Source organism: Leuciscus leuciscus (assembly GCF_965113295.1).
Source record: "Leuciscus leuciscus genome assembly, chromosome: 25".
In the NCBI taxonomy this organism is placed as follows: domain Eukaryota; kingdom Metazoa; phylum Chordata; class Actinopteri; order Cypriniformes; family Leuciscidae; genus Leuciscus; species Leuciscus leuciscus.
This window is the reverse complement of record NC_138724.1, coordinates 29,651,813-29,671,911: the sequence shown is the minus strand read 5'-3', so window position 1 is coordinate 29,671,911 and position 20,099 is coordinate 29,651,813. Positions and strand designations below refer to the sequence as shown.

General features: G+C 42.5%; 1 long non-coding RNA gene across 1 annotated transcript in view; it reads right to left on the bottom strand.

Annotated features, from left to right (window-relative positions):
* Positions 1 to 694: 694 nt before the first annotated feature.
* The window catches only part of LOC309491292, a 134,529-nt gene continuing 115,124 nt past the window's right edge, over positions 695 to 20,099 (bottom strand). Inside the window, exons 2-3 of the long non-coding RNA XR_014202995.1 lie at positions 1,904 to 2,283; positions 695 to 1,032 (exon numbers count right to left, since the gene is read on the bottom strand). This is a non-coding gene — a long non-coding RNA (uncharacterized lncRNA). The remainder of the gene's footprint in view (positions 1,033 to 1,903; positions 2,284 to 20,099) is intronic.

The following is a 20,099-nucleotide window of genomic DNA, read 5'->3' as shown; positions in this document are numbered from 1 at the left end:
TCTCGTTTCATCCCTCAGGCCTAGCCTATAAATAACAAAAAATGATTTTTTTAAGTGTATTATAACTAATTATTTAAGAAAATATATATTACGATATTCAACCTTGTAGGTTCTTTTTTCCTGTGTATAAAATCTCATATTATGTATGCAAACCCATGATTGATATATGTGTGTTTGTGTGTGTATATATATATATATATATACACCTCATAACATCAGTAACTCAACAGCCCTACCTAGAACGGTTTTCCTCAGCGTTTGTAATGTCTGCACAAAGGGCAGCTGTGCGAAGATTCGCCTTTGGAGAAAACTGTTGATTTTATACTCGAAAAATGTAAGTATCATTAATGTTAAAAATTAATATCACCCCAGAATGAATTGTATTGCTATCCCACCCCAAAACATACAATAATAACAACGATAAATGCTGACCAATACTTAATTATATTAATTTTTACTGAAAATAATTCAATAAAACAAACAAAATGTAATGTATGTCATATGACATAGCTATGCATGAATACACTCTAGATGTGTATATAGTGAACATATCTACATTTTCATTCAAACAATAAATAAAGCATTCATTAAATATTTATATTTTATTTACTGACAACAATGAGAAATATTAATACATTTGTAAAAGAATGAATCAAAGTCACCATCACACAATAAACAAATGCATATACAAGTCAACACATGAAACAAAGCTTTATTCAAACTACAATCATGTATGTAGACTACAGGTGCTGAACCCCACATCCTTCTGCCATCTCAACACAGCGGTTCCCATTCTGAGGCTTTATTCTGATGAATCAGCTGACCACCAGAGGTGAGCCGTGCCTTCGTGCCTGAGGTTGTTGCGTATAGTGTTGTGCTCCACAATCTGAGGCAATAAGGGCAGGTGGAGTGATGGAGGGTCTTGGAAGGGCAGGTGGAGTGATGGAGGTCTCATCCATGGCACCATCTCCAGGATTCAGCTCTGGGCTCCTCATCCTCAGTGCTCACACCAGCCTGCTGACATTTCAGATCCTACAAAAATGCACAAACATAACACAAAAAACAGTCATTTTAACCGCACAATGTCATTTGATTTCAGTATTATTTAGAAGACAAAAACGTGTTTGTTTTTTTTCACAAATGCCGCCATCATCTTCCCTCGCAGGTCCTGCTCCACCACAAAAGCTTTGTGGCAAATGCACAGAAATCAAGAATCAGAAAAGTGCTGTAATAGCTCTGTTTGAAATTACAATAATTAAAATAAACTACAACTTAATATTTAAATAGTTGTTGTTATTTATTTCTGTAGTATACTCACTCAAAGCCTTTGATGGCAGCATTCTGCTTCATGAGCCACTCTCCTCCACTGCATAAACACACACGTTTTTCATCCGACCCTGTAACATCCAGACAAGTTTCACATTACCTCTGTGATTTATGAGCTCAACACTACATTTACATGTTGAGGTTGTTTTAACTTTTTATCCAACATAAATGTTCCTCAATTTATCAACAGTAATGGACAAATAAAATAGATAACTTATGTTTAGTTACTATATAGATTTGTTCTAGCACACATTCATCACTCAGATGTCTATTTCATGTAGTGATGTGCTCTTCTGCAATACTTACTGAAGATTTTCCTGTCAGATGTAAATAGACCTTTTAAATAAGCGTCTTTAAGATGTATATGGTTTATGTAAATCCACTTTAGAGACGTAACTTACGTGTCCTTACTGGAGCTCCCATGTTAGCTAACGTTATACATAGTAAAACGTGTTTTTACAGCAAAATCACAACTATACTATACTGTGTAACGTCTTTACACCTTCAACAATTCAACAGTTTACTCCACAGTAGTTCAACACATGCAATTTTAACACAAGGAACCGTGTTTACTCACATTTGAAAGCACCCGCGTCGCTGATCTCCGCGATGTTTGATAATGACGTATCCTCTCGCGTGGCCTCCTGGGATAGAAGAGTATCCACGGATCAGCACTCAAAAATCTGTGTGGAAGCAGTAAGCCATCCGGGAACTTCTCGCCTACTCTTTTATGAATACTGATGTTTCGAACGTACTGCTTCCTTCACGTACTGTTTTCGCCTACTATATAGTAGGAAAGTAGGCATATTCGAACGCACTTAAGTCCGAATCTCGCGATAATTAATACGTCACCCAGGTAATTCTCGCCTACTCTTTTGGATTCGTACATACTTTTTCGCTCGCCTACTCTTTTTCCCATACTAAATAGTAGGGAAGTATGCGGTTTCGAACGCAGCCCTTGTTTATACTTTCGCCTGGCTCCGCAGCGCGAGTCTCCGCAGACTGCGCGCGCACCTCCCCAAACGGACGAGGCGTTTATGACGCGCTCGTCGTTGTACTATTCTTTGAAACGATGGTTAGGCCAGGGTTAGGTGCGCACGGACTGGGTTCAGTAATGAAAGGCTTTCAATGACCAAAAAATAATTCAGACTGACAAAATAATAAAAATGACATTCTTCTTCTTTTAAATAATAATAATACAAATAATAATAATAATAACGACATTCTTCTTCTAAATAACAATAAGCGTCATTAATAATAAAAATCTAGATATCAATTTAGTTTCTTTCCACTTCCCTGGTGATGGTCTCGATCTCCACATCGGAGAAGTTTCTCTTCTTTGCCGTCTTCCGTGTGTCCATGGCGTAAAATGAGGGCGTGGGGGAAGCGGAGACTTGAATATATAGGGGCGTGTTATTCTAATGACGATCGTTTTCAGCCACGGCATTTATCAAGGGCAGGTATTGCGTACACCTGGATTTCAAAGGTACGTACAGCTTCATAAATCAGGCGATGAGAGGAGTGTAAGCATAATCTTACGCCAACATATAGGCCCGTTTCTACGCAAGAATGATAAATGAGGGCCAGTGTGAGCAATGTTCTTATTAGGTGTTTACGCGTTTGTCACAGAAACGATAAATATTTAATCATAATCACGACAAATATTCGAGAAAAATACAATATGATGTATGCCAGCATCTTGCGCATCAAAACAAACTTGTCCTTCCTCCATCACGGTTGAACTCGCACTAGATCCAGCAAGGGTGAGCTAGAACTCTAGCTCCTCCCATTTGACGCTGCAGCGAATCCCCGCTCACTAAATCTAGCAAGGTGGAGCTGGAGCTCCAGAAAAGGGGGAGCTCGAGCTCTAGCTCCTCCCATTTGGCTCTGCATCGAGCACCATCTCGAGAAAAGCGCTATATAAATAGGCTTGTTCGACTTCATACAGCTCTGCGCAGACCGATCGGCGGCTGACTTGAAGCAGTGCATGTCGGTTCGAAATTTTGTCCGACTTGATACAGCGCCGACGCCACGTGACTGTGACATATGCCATCAAAGTACCGCGAGAGCGATTCGAGAGTAGCCGGAGAACTCAGCCAGCGCAGCTTCTCAAGAGCGGCTGCACTGGGCTGCAGGAGGGCTGATGACGACACAGCTGTGCCACGATTGGCCGGATTCACCGCATGACAACGATCACGTGTGTTTCGTGTTTATTCGAACACCTTTAGTTCCTCTAAAGCTCACAAATCAGTTTTTTATAGCAGTAAACACTCTTTTCATGTCGTATGTTATATTGTGTCATGTTTATCAAATTAAAACTGATTAAAAAACGTATAGACTCCACTTCATTAATAGTAGCAATTATGTTGAACTTTATTCTTGTTCAAACAGACGCTGTATGAAGCAGTACATAAAGTAGGCCTATTGAATGAAAATGTCTCTGAAACATCTGTGTATTATTTGGCCAATATTACATTTATTTCACTTCAGCTGTGGTAAAGTACGCGAACACCACGTGAGCGGTCACTACGGGAACCAGAAAGTGTCCGACTTCACGTCTCCGTTTGCAGCTCCTCCCCGCCTGCACGCGGCTACTCTCGCCGATCGGTTACATCCAGCCGCAGCCGATGTCGAACACACCTAATTAGGGATGTCCCGATACCACTTTTTCACTTCCGATACCGATACCGATGCCTTAGCTTTGGCTATTTGCCGATACCGATATCAATCCGATATTTTTAGTTTATTCTTGAACTAATACTAATAATAACAATAAAATATATGGAAGCACTTTGCTTAATTAGCCACATAAAAACATCTCACTCAAATGGAGAACAAATACTTCTCCATTATATAGTCCACAACAACAGCTGATTATGAAAGACTGCCACTCTTTATTCAAAGTCAAACACTACAAAAATAAATAAATAAAAATAAGTTAAGTTAAAACAATTTAAACAGCAGCATTCAGCAATCAGCATTGCAAACAAATGAAATAAATATAAAACTATCCTTCACAGTGCAGCTATGTGCAAATCACAGTAATAACAAAAATGCACTGAAAGACATACATAAAAGTATAACATTCCAAATAAATAACATAACATTGACAAACATTTTAAACTTTACCTTGAACTTAAAGTTTAAACCTTACCTTGAACTTAAACAGTTTAAACCTTAACCTTACTAACCTAGCTGCTTTATTTTGAACAATTATAAAAATAAAAATAAATCACTTTCACAGGTGCCGTTTCTGTGTAACAAAGCTCTTACATAACCATGAGGGGCAGATTCTTCTTTAGGAAGATTAGTTTTTCAGCGTTTTCCGACGTCAGCCTGCTCCTCCTTTCATCAATGATATTTGAGGCTGTGCTAAAGAGCCTCTCACTCTCTACACTTGTGCAGGGAGCACAGAGAAACTTAGCTGCTGTGGCTGCCAGGGAGGGCATTCGAGGTTGGTTTACCTTCCAGTAAAGCAAGGGATTGTCCGACCGTGGAATATTTGCCTCACTTAGATATCTCTCCACTTGATTTTGTGCACTTGTGGTTATCTTAGGAACAGGTAATACTTGGCTCTCCTCCAGGATTTCGTTAAAGATGCTGCCAAGGCTGCTGGTACTTGTCCCTTTTGCCTCCATCCGTGGAGTTTTGTCTGCTGGCTCAGAGGCTGTAGTTTCAGATGTCTTCAACAATTCCTCCATCTTTCCTACCTCCGCAATTAATGCTTCCTTTCCAATTTTCATAGTGTGTGCATTTGTGAAGTACCTGGTATGATAAAACATATAAAATATTAATTAATAGTCTAGTAGTCTCTCACTCACACACACACACACACACACACACACACACACACACACACACACACACACACACACACCAAATTCCATACAGAGGTTCACATACAAATTCCATTCTCTCTCTCTCTCTCTCTCTCTCTCTCTCTCTCTCTCTCTCTCTCTTCAATTCAATTCAAAGGGGCTTTATTGGCATGAAAGTTTTTAAAAACAATGTTGCCAAAGCATATAAATAAAATATATGCATAATATATTATTATTATAATATATATAATATATATATACATAATATCTCTCTCTCTCTCTCTCTCTCTCTCTCTCTCACTCACACACACACACGCACGCACACACACACAGTTAAATCAGATAGGGCTAAATAAAGTTAACAGAAATTCCCTTACCTGTCTTTGTAACGTGGATCCAGCAGAGTAGCAACAGAGTATAATGGCTCAGATTCCACGTCATTAAAACGTCTGTTGACTGCGTCAAGGAGGGTACTTTTCATTGTCTTAATCCCCTGATCAGCCTCGTTTTCCCGACTGAGAACACGTTTCAGGACACACACAATGGGGATGACATCAGCTACAGATGCGGAGGAGGCACTCACCTCCCTTGTCATCTCCTCAAAAGGGGCCAGAACTGTGGAAACCTTCTCCAACAGCCCCCACTGGTTTGCTGTTAGTGTGGCTGGCAAGTCGTATTCAGCTGTATATGCAGATAGTGTCCGTTTTTGCACAATGAGGCTTTCAATCATGTACTGGGTGCTGTTCCATCTTGTTCGGACGTCCTGCAGCAGACGCTTAGGTTGCATATTTAGCTCCACTTGGATGTCTTCTAACCGCGAATACGCAAGCGGTGAGTGTTTGAAGTGGCCTACAATTTTTCTTGCATTGGCCAATGCGTCACTTACACTGCGCTGCGACAACAGTCCCTCGTGTACAATTAGCTGCAGTGTGTGCGCGAAGCATCCTAAACTTGCCACGCCAAGCTGATCCATTGCCTTTTTCATGTTTGTTGCGTTGTCCCTTAAAACTACATGGACTTTGTTTTTATTAATCTTCCATTCACGCAACATCTCCTCAATGGCTGCCGTAATAGAATCCCCTGTGTGCGAGCCACGAAACTCTCGGGTATGCAACACAGCTTTTTTCAAACTAAAATCAGAGTCTATCCATTGCGCGGTCAGACTTAACAAGGACATTGGACTCACGCCTGAGCTCCAAATGTCTGTTGTGAGACTAATCGCACCTGCATTCTCCAAAAGTTTAGAGAGGAAATCGCAAACTTCGTAGTGCATATGAGGGATTACCTTTTCCAATATATAATGGCGACTTGGCAAAGTGTAGCGAGGCTCGAGATGCTCAATTAAGCGTCGAAACCCCACGTTTTCTACCACCGAAAGGGGTTGGTCGTCCAGGACAATAAACTGAACTAGTTTCTCTGTTATCAATTTCGCCTTGTTGCTGCATGAGGGGAGTTTCTCTCGACTTTTTATTGATTCCTGCAATGTCTGCTGTCGGGGCGTTTTGCTCTTCTTTTCAGCTGTTGCTTGCAGAAAATCCTGATGTTGTTCCTTGTGGTGTTTTTCCAAATGCTTAATTAAGTTTGTGGTGTTAAACCGATCAACAGCACTGCCACCCCTCGAAACATTTGCGTTGCAAATTTTGCATTCGACCGTTGGACTTTTTTCATCTTTAAGGTTAAAATACGTCCACACTGCTGACATGGCTATTCTGTGTGTAAGTTAGCTGACGTTAACTGTCACACGCATGCGAGTGCATGCAACAGCGACTATGATTGGCTACTATTGTTATCACGTGACAGGCTGCGCAGCTTGACTGGATGTCGCAGCAAGGGAAATGATAATATTAAGCATTTAGGCGATGGTTTAAGCTAGATTTTCCCAAGGTTTGTTTTGGATAGGTATCGGATCATATATCGGATCATATTTTTTTCTCCCCTCCGATCTCCGATCTAGCGTTTTGGGCCAGTATCGGCGCGATACCGATGCCGTGGATCGGATTGGGACATCCCTACACCTAATGTAATGAATTATTTTGGCGCGTCTTCGATCCTCTACAGTTGGCGGCCGATGACGTCACCGCTCGTTCGCGCTTCTTCTTCAGGCAATAGGCTTGTTCGACTTGAACCGGCGCTGCACAGACCGATCGGTTTATGACATCAAAGTACCGCGAGAACAATTCAAAAGCATAAGGAGGCGTCTACTTTCTATTCGCTCTCGCGGTACTTTGATGTCATTCACCGATCGGTCTGTGCAGCGCCGGTTCAAGTCGAACAAGCCTATTGAGTTTCAGTCGAGTCAGAGCGGAGTCGAGTCTTCTGAAGTGAGGAGAAGTTCACGGTATTTATCATATTTACACACCCATCAAACACACTTTATACAGTTTGATTAAGTGACAGGCTCATTTCTGTATTGTTTTCATCGATGACAGCGATACTTGTGCGTCTTTCTGGCGTCTTCCTACTGAAACATTTACGGGCAGGGGTGGGGGGGCTTTGGGTGCCCCTTCACTTTAATAAAACAAAATGCATTTGATTATAATTAACATGACAATGTGTACAAAACTAAAGTTGCCTAAATTTATGTTTATTTGTAAGTTTCTGTCAGGGGGGTAATCGAGCTCTCGATTTCCGTACCACCCCCGGCGGCCGCCATTGGCTAACAAGCCTTCACCTGCTGTTAGCATCCCATTGACTCCCATTCATTTTGAATAACTTTACATCTGAGGCGTTTAAAGACTCCATTTGTTCATTATTTATTTCTAAAGAAACACGACAATGTATAAAATGCTCCATTACCTTGTATCTTACGTTATGGCCCCGTAGAAGCAGTTTTTGTAAAAACAGGCTAACGATTGCGTCATAACCACGCGACTCTCTGGAAATTACCGTAGAGACAGGAGGAGAAGCTCGCAGTCAGTCGGGGGGACGTGGAGGCATAAAGTCCGATAAAGTCAAGGGAGAAGCCCATAGAGAATTGTAAAGTTTCTCCTGCTCCTAGCTCATGGACAGCTCCTACTCACGCTCTCCGTCTCTGCAAGTTTTGGAAGGGAATGATTCAGATTTGTCTTGGCACAGCTCCTAGAAGACTTACAACTGTCAGACAGGCTGCTCACGTCACATCCACGTCGTCAAGCTCAGTTTGAGTCTGCGCAGTTCGCTCGGCAATCAGGAAATGAGTGCTTCTAATTTGCTTCACTTTTCTCCGTTGAAACCTATGGGGTCGCTGTGTCCAGTTTATATACTGTCTATGGTTTCTGTCAGTCTGAGGTGTCGTTGCCATAACGCGTTGCTATGGGTTACGTCACTTGCGTGTGACTGTCTTGCTTCGGACTTGACTGAAGAGTCACTCCGGATTAGTGTGTGTGTGTGTTATGCGTTCAGGTTATGCGTTTTAAAATGAAAATGCACTGTTGTAAACGTATAGGTATTCCACAGTCTGCTCGGAACCGATGCTCGAGCCAGATATGGTTCTCTTAGTGCTTAGGCCTAAATGGCGCGACGTCAATTTTGTTAACTTTTTTTTCAATAATAAAAGGTAGTGTGTCGACATATCACATATTTTAAAATATTACATAATTCATTGAAGCCTGTTTATGTACAGTACACCGACCAATCAAGTAGTATTTCAAGTCACTTGTTGTCACAAGTCTTTACTGTCAATTTTCTTTTAATCAATTTGGCACATCCTTGCTGAATATCATTATGAATTTCTTTAAAAAAAAGAAAGAAAGAAAATTACTGACCCCAAACTTTTGGATGGTATATATTGGTACAAAATATTTCTATTTTAAGATGCTGTTCTTTAACTAAGAATCCTGAAAAAAGTATTAAATGTTACGAGTATATTATAATAATTGAATAATAATCAAATATAAATATTTATATTTGGAAGAATTATTTATATTATTTTCTTTATTTCTAGATACTTGTATTTTAATTAAGAAGCAGAATAATGTTAGGATTAGCAATAAAAATAATGAATTGGTATCAGTTACTGTATGATGAATAGATAGACAGACATAAATGCTTAGAAGTGTCATTTATTATAAAAACAAACTCAGTAATTGAAATTTTTGATTTTGGTAGATCAGCTCCTCCCACATTGGAATACATCATCAGTGAAGCTCCTCCCACTGCAAGAACAAAGAGAACAAAGAAAGGTTGGTGTTTATTCTTTATTTCAATCATGAAGCTGAAGAACATTCTTGTTAGAAACATTCAAGCACTTCATCAGATTTAGATAAACAGTTAAACAATGAAATGCAGGGCTCCAGACTGCTACCAATTGGTCGACTGGAGCCCTGCATTTTGCGACCATTTTTCCTGCCGGTGCGACCAAATATTTGAAGAAATCCATTGAAGAAATCCATTGAATTCGCCCCAGAATTGATAACATCATCTCTGCGAGATCCAGTGGGAAACATTCTGATTCGGCGCAGAGTTCTCTGTTATAAACCATAGATATCAGATCAAACAGCGCTGACGTGGAAACCAGGAGAGACACTTATGGTGCTTTTCCATTACCAGAACCAGCTCAACTCGACTCGACTCGACTCGACTCGACTCGCCTCGCCTCGTCTCGTCTCGTCTCGGCTCGCTTTTCGCTCCGTTTTCCATTGCAGATAGTACCTCCACAATAGTACCTGGTCGTCATAGCGACGCCGCAGGAAACTGCCGTGACTTAATCTTCTACGCGAGACACACCGGCTACCCACACACACAGGACAATGGAGGAAATCAAGTGTATGCTGTTTTTGGATGTTTTTGTTTTTGCTGTTTTTTATTCAGGATACTCCGTCTGGCGTGTGCAATGATGACGCAGTGAATAGTGACGATTCTCTCTGACCAATCAGCAGTCTGTCGTGTTTTCACGTCACATTTTAGAATCGCCTCAGCTCGCTCAGAACCTCGCCGGAGGTGGTACGAAAAAAAGTACCTGGAAGCAGGTACAGGTACAACTTTTACACAGTGGAAAACCAAACAAAGCCGAGTCGAGTCGAGGCGAGGCGAGCCGAGCCGAGCTGGTACTGTGTAGTGGAAAAGCGCCATTATAGAAGGCGTTCAGTCCACAAATCAGCAACATTCACCATGGATTTAATGTAGTAACTGTAACCATAATGTGACAGAAAAAGTCAAACGCTTACAAGTACTACACATCTTTTTCCAGCACTTCAAAACTATCATATATAAATGTTTTTTTTTAATGTGATGACCAACACATTTTGGTTCATCCTTCAAAGATTGTCCTAAAACTTAAAAAAATTACCATTGTAAACAGTAGGATGCTCATTGGCTATTTTCACTCCCTAATATCTGTCACGGTTCATGAATTCACTGTTTTCTTCGTGTCTCGTGTATTTGTTGTTCTGTGTGTGTGTGAGTGGGCGTGGCCGCTCGTTTCAGCTGATCAGCGCGCCAGCTGATCTCATTCCCCGCACCAGTTGCTGCCAATTCACTCATCTATGAAGACTCATCGCACTCTCCTCTCTTTGTCAGATCGTTGTTTGGTGTCCTCAGTGTGTGTTCATCGTGTGCCTGTCTGCAGTCCTGTTTCTGGTTCGAGTTCCTGTTCAGTGTCTTCATGGTTTTCGTCTCGTCTGGATGTTCACCTGCACTGGATTCACCGTCACCACTCTTCACCAGCACGCTGACCATCTTGTCCCTGCGCCACTAGCCCACCTGAGTTCCTGAACTGTTTTTGTGTCTTCTGACCCATCAATAAAGAGTTACTTGCATTATTGCTTCCGCTTTGTGTTTTATGACAGAACGATCTGACCCAGCGATGGAAGCAGCAAGCGGACCCTCTTCTCCTCTGGAGGAATTCATCAAGTCCAGCATTTCACGGATGGATACCCAGGAGAGGAACATGAATGAGTCGGGTCGGGCTATTCAAGCTCTTGTGGCGCAGGTGTCCAAGCTCACCCAGCAATTACAACATCTGCAAGTTCCCACTGCGCCACCCACACCGCCCGCTCCCCCCGTACCACCAGAGAGCGTCTCCCAGTCAGAGCCCCGCCTACCTGTTCCCGAGCCATACAACGGTGAGCCTAACTATTGCAGAGCATTCCTAACACGCTGTTCGATGCACTTTTCTCTGCAGCCCAGGACCTTTGCCAGTGAACGGAGCAAGGTGGCATTGGTGCTCATGCTACTGACTGGGAGGGCAGCGCTATGGGGGACGGCGGTGTGGGAGAACCAAGATCCATGCTGTGCCTCGTTCCAGACATTCGCCGCCGAAATGAAGAGAGTGTTTGACCGCGCGGTCGCGGGAAGAGAAGCGGCACGGATTCTTGCGGACCTCAAGCAAGGCGAAAGATCTGTTTCTGATTACTCTATTGAGTTCCGGACTTTGGTGGCAGAGTGTCAGTGGAACGAGGAGGCGCAGTGGGATATGTTCCTGCATGGGCTGGCTGACCGTGTCCAGAGAGAGATTGATGCTCTGGACTTACCCACTACTCTCAATAAGCTGATTGAACTGGCGCTTCGTGTGGATTCCCGACTCTCCCGAGTCGAACGTCGGATGTTACCTGCTCGTGTTTCTGGAGCAACTGGGACTCTGCGAGCCAGCGGCGGGGACGCGGTCAGCCCCGTCTACGATCACGAGCCCATGCAGGTCGGGCGAGCTCGACTTTCCCGGGAGGAGAAGGAAAGGCGGAGATCCCAGGGCCTTTGCTTTTACTGTGGCGCTGCGGGTCATTTTGTTTATAACTGCCCGGTAAGGGCAAGCCCGGCAGTAAATCTGAGGCTACTGTCGGGTGGGATCTCCGCTGAGAAGACCTCATCGACATCTACGCTCCTCCCGGTAAGACTAAGATGGTCAGCCCACACTAACGACTGCCGAGCACCACTGGACTCCGGGGCCGAGGGTAACTTTATGGACTACACATTTGCACTCAAGATTCAAGCTCCTCTTCTACCCCTCACCCGTACCATCGCAGTTCACGCTCTCAACGGCCAAGCTCTTCCCACCATTTCATTTACCACTGGACCCATCACACTCATCGTATCTGGCAACCACACGGAAACTACTTCCTTCTACATTCTGGACTCCCCCCCTCGCACCCATCGTTTTAGGACACCCCTGGCTCATTAAACACAACCCCAAGATTGACTGGCAGCAGAGATCAGTGTTGGAGTGGAGCAGTAAATGTCATGAGTCCTGTCTTGTGTCTGCTTGTTCGTCTGTTTCTGTTTCTGCGTTTCAGGAGGAAGCAGTGGATTTGTCAAACGTGCCCACGGAGTATCAGGACCTGAAGGAAGTGTTCAGTAAGTCTCGTGCTGCTTCCCTCTGTTATAGCAAAAACAATAACTAACAAAACAGCATCAGGCATAAGAAACATTCAAAGTCAATTTGTATTAAAGAGAAGAAGTTTTATTCTCTTTAAGAGGTTTGTTCACAAAAAAATACCACGACAGCTACCTCGTGATAGGAACAAGACCTAATCACACAGAAACCAGACAGTCTTTTATACAGTCTCTTCTCCTGTAATTTTCCTGCTCCCCCCGTAAAACCAGATCGAGCTAGTTTATTTTCCTGCTCCCCCCGTAAAACCAGATCGAGACAATGGTTCTTCAACCCTCTCTGTCTTTCCTGAATAGGAACTCGTTCATGCCAGGTGACATACATGCACACTGAGAGAGAGTCACAAGCTAAATCAAAGGAAAAACCCACACAATATCTGAGAAGTAAATGGGAAAGAGTAAAATATAAAATTTCCATAACAATTCCTCCTCTTTATCATTCTCTGATAAACGATTTAGTTTCATTAACATTAGTTTTGATCAAATATTTTTGGTTGAGAACCAGACCCTCATTTCAGACCCTGCATCCTTCTAACCAATGTAGTTGTTCAAAATTCCCTCTAATACTTCCATTGCGGGCTGTCTTTCATAGCTTATTACACATCAGTTAATAGATTTTCTACATTTGCAGCTAACAAGTCAATACCTAGTTTGATACAATCAAATACAATCATCAAAATCAGCACAAAACATATTCTTCTGCTAAACTTAACCCTCTGGGGACCAAAAACGCGCCCGCGCGTTTTGCTCGTTTTTTTTTTTAGCAATGAAAAATAAACACAAAATGCTCTGTTAATTTTGATCTTTCATTTTCGTGTAATACATCAATCGATCCTGTTCAGTTTCTATTTTTTTTCTGTATACTCACAATACAAATAAAGTGTTTTGCTTTTTGACAAATAAAGAAAAACTAACATGATGCTATTTCTGCCTTCTCTCTGTCAGTAAACTCCCATTTGAAACGCGTTCGAAAATTATCTATAACTCCGCGAAAATTCAGTCAAACAGGCAAACAGACCCACGGGCATAAAGCTTGAGATCGCAGCTTTTAAATGAAGTCATTTATATAAAAAACAAATATTATCAGCTTCTGTAATCTGTATAAAAAGAGAGCGACTCCAGTCGAGCTCATTAGGAGCCATTCAAAAGTAATTTGACCACGCCCCGGAGAGCGCGTGCTATTCAAACGCAAATTCTGAGAACCATTTCAGTCTGTGAAACGCCCCCACATCAGCTGTAAACAAAGAGGCATAATATAGCCTACCTTATGGAGAAAATTTTCCGTGCTGATATGAGGAGCAGATCCCGCTGAGGAGTGAGGTAGGCTAAGTTATCCTTTCTCAAGTGTTAATGTGGAATAACGTTATGGAATAACGTTGTAGGCTTATGTAAACAAAAAGATGAATCGCGTTTCTATAATATGAATAGCGTTTCTGTGAGATGAATGAAGGGTACATATTTGTAAAGACTGTTTAGCCTAAATATGAATCGCGCGTCTGTGTGTGAAAGAATAAACTGCTTTTACAGTTACAGTTACTGCGTTACAGTCAGGCGAAGTATGAAAGACAACATTTTGTTGACTAGATTTGGGTACAGTTTTTACTGTAGAATATACTGTCACATCAAATAAGCTTTTCTGAATATATATAAAATACTATTTTGTCAAAAATAAAGTCATAGACTAAGATGTTCCAATGTTGGCTATATTCAAACTAATGAATACATATGATAAAATGTAGGCCTATAATCTTTTTTTTTTTTTTTTTTTACAAAGAAAGAGTACTTTTTTGCAGAAATATTGCTGAAATTGTAATTATTGTTGTAATTGTAACCTTTTTAATAAAATAGCAAAACATATTTACAAGATAGATGTAAGAAAAATCTTAAATGGTCAATATAAGTCTTCTTCAAAATATATATTTTGTCTTTGCATTGTGGCTCAGTCAGTGTCACACCTGAATGAATGGCTAATTATGCAGAGTCATTATGCAGAGTGGGTGGGACTGGGTAATCTAAGGTGTAAACTACTCCTCCCCCTCGCATATTGGCTTTCCAAGCAAAACCTGTTTTACACCATTTAAATCAATGTATTTTTTTTTGTGAACGATAAAGCAAGACTATTTTCACATAATTTTGAAGCTAGAACTGAAAGGGACAACATCCATTAGTCAAAAGTCTTGTGGGCACATATTTTGTATGAGTTTTGTGGTCTTATTTCAGCAACTTTCATTTTTATTTTTTTAAATAACCACGCATAAACATTATTCTCTTAAAAATACAAACATCTACATACATGTTGCTCGCATATTATGGTAGGCCTGTTTGTGCTATATAGAGTGAATTTACACCTTTGCCATTAACATGTTTATAAATAACTGAAAAAAGCACAAATGTCAGAGCATGTCAGAACATCTCAAGGGCCCCAAAAACAGCTTGGTCCCCAGAGGGTTAAACCATCAGTTGGTCCACATCTTTTTCCAGATGTGTTGATCATCTCGTTGCCCCATGGACGTTCCATCTTCACCATTTTGACACTTTGCGCATCGTTGAAATGGTCTTTCCAGCGTGGGCAATAGAGGAATGTTTCTAGCACATATCCTTGATCTCTCGCTTTATTCTTCGCGTTGGCGTGTGGGGTTGCTGATGTTGGTTGGTTGATTTTCAAATCCTTACAAGGTTTTCCCTTAGATCATGATCGCACCCCCACTGGAATGAGTCTTTTACTGTCTGCTGTCACCTGTGAATGCAGACCTTAAGTGATTTTGTTAGTGACCGCTTGTCTTGTCGTCCCTTTTGGTGTGACCTGTGGAATTTTCAACCTGAAACATATCACTGGATAATTTATTTCTCACTGAATAGCACTCAGGGTCCTTTTCCCCTGAAAAACACTCAAACCACGTTGCTCATGTTGCTCAAAACAATACAGAATCAGTTCTGTTTGGTTCAAAACATCCTGACATCCTGCAAAATGAAAATTTTAAGTTAGGCATTGCACAGTGTTAGGCACTGTTTCTTCACTTTGCTCATGTTAGCCAGACAATATGTATACATTTGGAACAGAATCAGTTCTGTTTGATGCAATCCGTTCTGACATCCTGAAAAATAAAAATGTTAAGTTATGCGCTGCGCAAGGTGTGGCATCTTTCTGCCACAATAATGACCCAGGCCAGGATTACTAGTCAAATTCATCTATAGCCATTGTTTTCACTGGGCACAGTCTGCCCTGCCCGTTTACTCCTGTATGACAAGATCAGCTGGTTTTAGACAAAAGGTCCTTCTAACCCCCTGGGGCTTTCCTAAATGCAAATGGTCCTTTTGACCCCCTGGGCTTTCCTGTCCTTCTGACCCCCTCTGAAGAGTTGAAAGGCTCTTATCTGACCATTTGTTCATGTGTGTGTGTGTGTCTTTGCTCATGCCATGTGCGCAAAAGTCTGCATCTTCTGTAAAGAAAAACAAATGTTGAGGTTATTGTCACATAGTTTTCTTTTGTCTGTTGTGCTGCCGCATCTGTCCTGGCGTTTCCTGTCGAAACAATTCTTGTTATTAGCACACTTAAAAATACAAACAATGCACACAGCAATTTTGTTCGGGGGAAAAATTACTTCTTGCAGGGCTTTTACCCAATTAAACCCAGTGTCCTTCCAACATTTATCTTCCCACCTGTGCGAATGCTTTCAGCAAATGTGAACCCCTTAGTAAACCATATTTGGCAACTGTTATCATCCTCCTCTTGATGCACGAGATCTCATCTTCTGCATCAATTTAACATCATAAGATTCTCTTACATTTATCAGACGCTTTTATCCAAAGCGACTTACATTCCAAGATACACATTTACATTCTTATCAGTTCTTGCTTTCCCTCGGAAATCAAACCCATGACCTTGGCGTTACAGGTGTCAAACTCTAATGTTTGAGCTACAGGAAAACTGCAATATTTGTTAATATTTATTTGGTAACATTTATTTGGATAAAGTTTGCTAACCCAAACATTGTCCTTCAGCCAAATTTCCTTTAGACATCTTTCTTTGCCTCTTAAACAAAAATATTACTTAAAGCCACAATTTCATCTTCTTATCAAATTGTTTTAAGGCAACGGCCCAGAGTCTCACAGCGTATCCTGCTTTTCAGGCCTGTTGTTGGTCTCGCAATTCAGTCATCTACAAACATTCTCCAGGTCATCAATTGGTCAGGTCAGGTTGTGGTTTCCACACTTCGTCAACGTCAGTCGAATAACAATCTCCCCCTTTTTACAATACATAACTGTTAAGGGCTCTCTGGATAATCTGATATTTACTTAGCCTACGTGTTTTTTGCTGTCAAATCTATAACATTTTCTCAGCACGTGACTGACGACTATCTACGACTTCACAATTCTAATTTACACATCAATCCTTAAACCTGTCCAGAAAGTAATTCAAATTTACTGCACATCATAAATGACTAAAATAACAATTAACAGACAGAGCTCGATGATCAATCAACTTAAAGCTCGTCCTATGTTCTGTGTTGCCTTCTCATCAGATTGACTCACAATCCTCAGCTTACTTTCAAATTTGTCATTTGCCTTAACCCATCTATAATACTAAAACACTCTTTCCAGAGGTTAATGACAAATTTATACACACTATTCAGACAGGATAGTTGTCCTTAACGAACACATAGGGCCCTATTTTAACGATCTGAAACGCAAGTGTCAAGCGCAAAGCGCAAGTAACTTTGTAGGCGGGTCTTGGGCGCTGTTGCTATTTTCCCGGCGGGATAAATGCCTCTTGCGACCGGCGCAAATCTAAAAGGGGTTGGTCTGAAGTAGCTTCATTATTCATAGGTGTGGTTTGGGCGTAACGTGAAATAAACCAATCAGAGCGACATCTCACATTCCCTTTAAGAGCAGGCGCGCTTGTTCTAAAGTGGATTCCTATTATAACGGCGGATTTGCCAGGCGCGCGCCAGGAGCGGTTCACAGCCAAGGAGACCGACGTTCTCGTCAGGGACATTGGGGATGGAGAAACCCACCCAAATTAACTTCGGTTAAACAGGCGTATGATAATTTGGGTAAATGTGTAAGCTAGATGTATGCTTTTATAATAAATTGTATATCTATCTATCTATCTATCTATAGTAATAATGTATGATTTGCAAAAATGAAAACTGCTGCTTCTGTGTAGATGAGCTCCTTATTTGAAACCAAGATGGCGGCGCGAGTACATCGCGAGGCTCGCGGTCTCTCCAGATTCTGCAATTTAGCAGTATTTTTCTTGCTCATTTCGGGTCTGTTCGTGCAGAACAGTTGTGCCTTAACATCGTACACCCAAGGTGAGCTTTTGGATATTGGTTTGCGAATTTCCGACAGTTTTATGGACAACCTTCGACTCCTTCCTGAGATCGCCAAAACACCCGAGGCTATGCACTCTGCCCGGCCGGGCGGAAGTGCTCGCAGGCGGCGTCGAGATCGTAAACAAAGGCGGGGGAAGCGCGGAGGACTAAGAGCTAAGCTAAAGCTAACACCACACCGGCTCTCTTTACCCAGCATTTTCCTTGCCAATGTACGGTCGCTGTTGAACAAAATGGAGGAGATTCGACTCAACATCACATACAGCAAGAGACTTTTGAACTGTAATGTTCTAATTTTCACGGAAACATGGTTAAACAGCGGAATACCGGACAACGCTATTGAGCTAGCGGGACGCCATACATTCCGGGCGGATAGAACATTAGATGGCTCCGGTAAGACCAGAGGTGGTGGATTGTGCATTTACATTAACAAAGCTTGGTGCACAAACTCTGCTATTGTTGGGAGACATTGTTCAGCTAACCTTGAGTTTCTCATGGTTAAATGTAGACCGTTTTATCTACCGCGGGAGTTCACTTCCACTATTATAACTGCAGCCTATATTCCCCCGGATGCTGATGCCAAGTTTGCTATGAAAGAACTTCACGCAGCCATCAGTAAACAACAGACCGTTCACCCGGAAGCTGCGTTTATTGTTGCGGGTGATTTTAATCATTCAAACTTAAAGTCAGTGCTACCGAAATTTCACCAGCATGTTTCCTGTCACACCAGAGGAAACAAAACCTTAGACCATGTTTACACAAACATGGCTGGAGCTTACGTCGCGACACCCCTCCCCCACCTGGGACAGTCAGATCACCTTTCTTTGTTCCTCACCCCCAAATATGCACCTCTCATCAATCGCGTGAAGCCATCAGTGAAGACCATCAAGGTGTGGCCTGTGGGGGCAGATTCCTCACTCCAGGAAAGGTTTCTACACACAGACTGGAGTATGTTTGCTTCTCAAGCCACCATTGACAGTGTTACAACCCAGAAGCAGATCACCACATACCCAAATCAGAAGCCATGGATGAACAGGGAAGTGCGACTCCTATTGAAGACACGCAACACTGCCTTCAGATCAGGAGATGCACAAGCCTATAGCACATCCAGAGCAAATCTGAAAAGGGGCATCAAAGAGGCCAAGCACTGCTACAAGCTTAAGATAGAGGGACACTTTTCCAACTCTGACCCTCGGCGCATGTGGCAGGGCATTCAGGCCATCAGTGACTACAAACCCTCTCACTCCACCCCCGCAGCCACTGATGTCAACTTCCTGAACGAGCTAAATGACTTTTATGCTCGCTTTGAAAGAGACAACAGAGAAACTGCCACCAAGCTCAAATCCTCAGCTGACCACCCGCCGATCACACTCTCCTCCACAGATGTCTGCAATGCACTGAGCAGGATCAGCGCGCACAAGGCTGCTGGACCAGACAACATCCCTGGACGCGTACTCAGGGCATGTGCGGAGCAGCTCGCTGGGGTTTTTACAGACATTTTCAACCTGTCTCTTGCCCAAGCAGCTGTACCAACATGCTTTAAATGCACTTCCATTGTGCCAGTGCCAAAACACTCCAGCCCGAAGTGCCTTAACGACTACCGCCCTGTAGCACTCACACCCATCGTAATGAAGTGCTTTGAGCGGCTGGTCCTGGCACACCTAAAAGACTCTCTTCCATCCACATTGGACTCACACCAGTTTGCCTACCGTAGCAATAGGAGCACAGAGGATGCAGTTTCCATGGCACTGCACTCTGTGCTCACACATCTGGACAATAAGAACACTTATGCACGCATGCTGTTTGTTGACTTCAGCTCAGCATTCAACACTGTCATCCCAACTAAGTTAATAGCCAAACTTGGAGACCTGGGCATCAACACCTCCATGTGCAACTGGATTTTGGACTTTTTGACCAACAGACCCCAGATTGTTCGATCAGGCTCCAACTGCTCCACGTCCATCACACTCAACACTGGTGTACCACAGGGCTGTGTGCTAAGCCCGTTTCTCTACTCCCTCTTCACCTCCGACTGCAAGCCTGTGTACGGATCTAATTCCATCGTCAAGTTTGCGGACGACACTACGGTGATTGGTCTCATCAGCAACAACGATGAGACTGCCTATAGGGAGGAGATCAAGCACCTGGCCACATGGTGCACTGAAAATAACCAGCTCCTCAACACCACCAAAACGAAGGAGCTCATCGTGGACTTCAGGAAAGTGTCAAGAGGCACACACGACACCATCCACATCAATGGAATGGCTGTTGAGCGTGTCTCCAGTTTCAAGTTCCTGGGGACCCACATCTCGGCGGACAT